The sequence below is a fragment of the Macrobrachium nipponense genome, chromosome 16 (assembly GCF_015104395.2).
Source record: "Macrobrachium nipponense isolate FS-2020 chromosome 16, ASM1510439v2, whole genome shotgun sequence".
Classification (NCBI taxonomy): Eukaryota; Metazoa; Arthropoda; class Malacostraca; order Decapoda; family Palaemonidae; genus Macrobrachium; species Macrobrachium nipponense.
Genome location: NC_087209.1, coordinates 75,727,093 through 75,729,592, shown reverse-complemented (window position 1 = coordinate 75,729,592; position 2,500 = coordinate 75,727,093). Strand labels below are relative to the sequence as shown.

At 38.8% G+C, this 2,500-nt stretch overlaps 1 protein-coding gene across 1 annotated transcript in view; it reads left to right on the top strand.

Annotated features, from left to right (window-relative positions):
• The window catches only part of LOC135195821 (uncharacterized), a 553,178-nt gene that overhangs the window by 175,515 nt on the left and 375,163 nt on the right, over positions 1–2,500 (top strand). The window lies entirely within an intron of this gene.

The window sequence follows — 2,500 nt, the reverse complement described above, 5'->3', positions numbered from 1 at the left end:
TTCAGAGGGTCTACGATGAAACATTTCCTGTCGAAGTAGTGAAGTCGTATGTAACAGTATACTCAGTTTTGACAGTCTCCAGGCTCCCCCCCCCCCCCCCCCCCCACTCACCCTTCCCCTGGAGGGGTCATGAATCAGGAACCCGGTTGCTAGGTTATCTAGAACAGTTCTCTACCAGATTCCCAGCATCCTGCCATAGAAAACGCAATGTGTATCAATGTGTTTACTTTTTCTGTGCGTGATCGTGATAGACTTGCCGTCATCTAGATAGGGAAAAGGGTTCTATCACCTTTGGCTCCTCTGTTAGGATGCAGAATGAAGGAACCTCGGTCAAGCTTCGTACGGTACCTAACGTCCCTAGTTCAGGACTTAGCGTCTTGACCTACTCGTGACCTTTTCTTATATAATATTACCTTAAAAGCAGGTCGCTTATTTGAGTGTGGACCTTAATTTGTGTGATTTTTAACTGTGCAGCAAACTGCATAGCATTTGCATCGCCAAAAAACCAGTTCATTATGTGTTCTCACGATATCTCGAGAACCTGTGAACAGAATTTGATGAAACTCGTCAAACATTTCCGTTGAGGGTCTCTGTCGATGTGACTGACTTTTAGGAAAAATCGGCTCTGAGTCGAGCTGCTTTTCATGTCTCATGAGAGTTCCAGGAGGTAGGTACCACTGTCTGCTTGGATGCAAATCTGTATGTTTGTGTGAATGTATGTATGTTTATGCATGGGATCATCTCGTTGCTAATCACCAGAGCTATGGACCTCGTAGGAGGGTAGCGCCGTCAGTGCACCTCACGGGGTACACTGTATGCATTACTTAAGGTTCTTAGCAGCGTCCGATTCGGCCCACAACTGCAATCCTTTTCATTCTTTGCTGTACCTCCGTTCACATTCTCTTTCTTCCATTTTACTTCCCACCTCCTAACAATTGATACATAAAGTAAGGTTTTCTTCCTGTAACACCTTTCAAATCTTTTTTGTTGTCGATTTTCAACTTCAGCGCTGAATGACCTCATAGGTGCCAGCGCTTGCCCTTTGGCCTAAATTCCATATATTCTATTCTTATTCTATCAGAGCTTTGGAGGACATTGCTTTGGTTTTGTCAATTAGGCTGGAGTAAGATAAGGGATTGGAGCGCCTCAGTGGCGTGGTCAGTATGGTGTTGGCGTACCACCTAGGTGGCTAAGAGTTCGATTCTTGGGCATTTCATTGAAGTGTGAGAGATGTGTATTTCTGGTGGCAGAAGTTCACTCTCGACGTGGTTCGGAAGTCACGTAAAGCCGTTGGTCCCGTTGCTGAATAACCACTGGTTCCATGCAACGTAAACACACCAAACAAACAAGATAAACGATTGGACAGGAGGTTTCAATTTATTATGAAAGCCATGGACAGCCCGTATTGCAGTTAGTTATACGGACGAGAGCCGTGTTATTTCCTATAGATATCATTTGTTTTGGTAAAAAGATCATTTTTTAAAAATGTAAGCCTCTTGCTTTGTAGTGCATTGTATCATATCATCATAGACAGCTGAGCTGGTTGATATACTATTATTATTATTATTATTATTATTATTATTATTATTATTATTATTATTATTATTATTATTATTTTATTATTAATACTTATAGTACCATGAGTCTTCAAATGGAGAAACAAACCAACAGTTATGTACGTATGTACATATATTTAAAGATAAATCTGTACAGAAAGATTTCGGGAAACTGTTCGATTTGACGAGATTGAAAAGGGGAATCGAAGTTTCCCGAAATCTGTCTGTATAGATTCATCTTGAAATCTATGTACATATACATGACTGTGGATTTTTTCTCTATTATTATTATTATTTGGTAGAAGACCCTCTTTCAGGCAAATTCTGTTATAGAGAATGGCAGAGAAGCGAATTGTAAGAAAAATAGAAAAAACAGTTTATAAAATCAAATCGCTTAATTCTGCCATTCTCTTTGACAGTATTATTATTATTATTATTATTATTATTATTATTATTATTATTATTATTATTATTATTATTATTATTATTATTTCGGAAAAACCCCTCTCTCAAACAGACTTCATTAAACAGAATAGTTGTCCGGATGTCTTTGAGTTTGCATTATTATTATTATTATTATTATTATTATTATTATTATTATTATTATTATTATTATTACTGCAGAATCAAATCCATGGTTATGCATGTGTACAAATGCATTTAGAAATAAAGCTAAACAGAGAACTTTCGAGAATCTGTACGATTACCCTTTCGCTATATAACTATGGGATTGGGTTCTCCATTTGAAGACTCATGCGACCAAAGGGGCCACTGACTTGAAATTCAAGCCTCCAAAGAATGCGGGTGTCAACCTCCCACCGCAGACCCCACACTGCAGTAGTAACTGATCAGGATACAAAGCCAGTGATTTTTCGTCCCCCTTGGGGAGGCGCGAACCTGTGACATCTGAGCGGCATACCGTGACGCCATCAAATTATTATTAT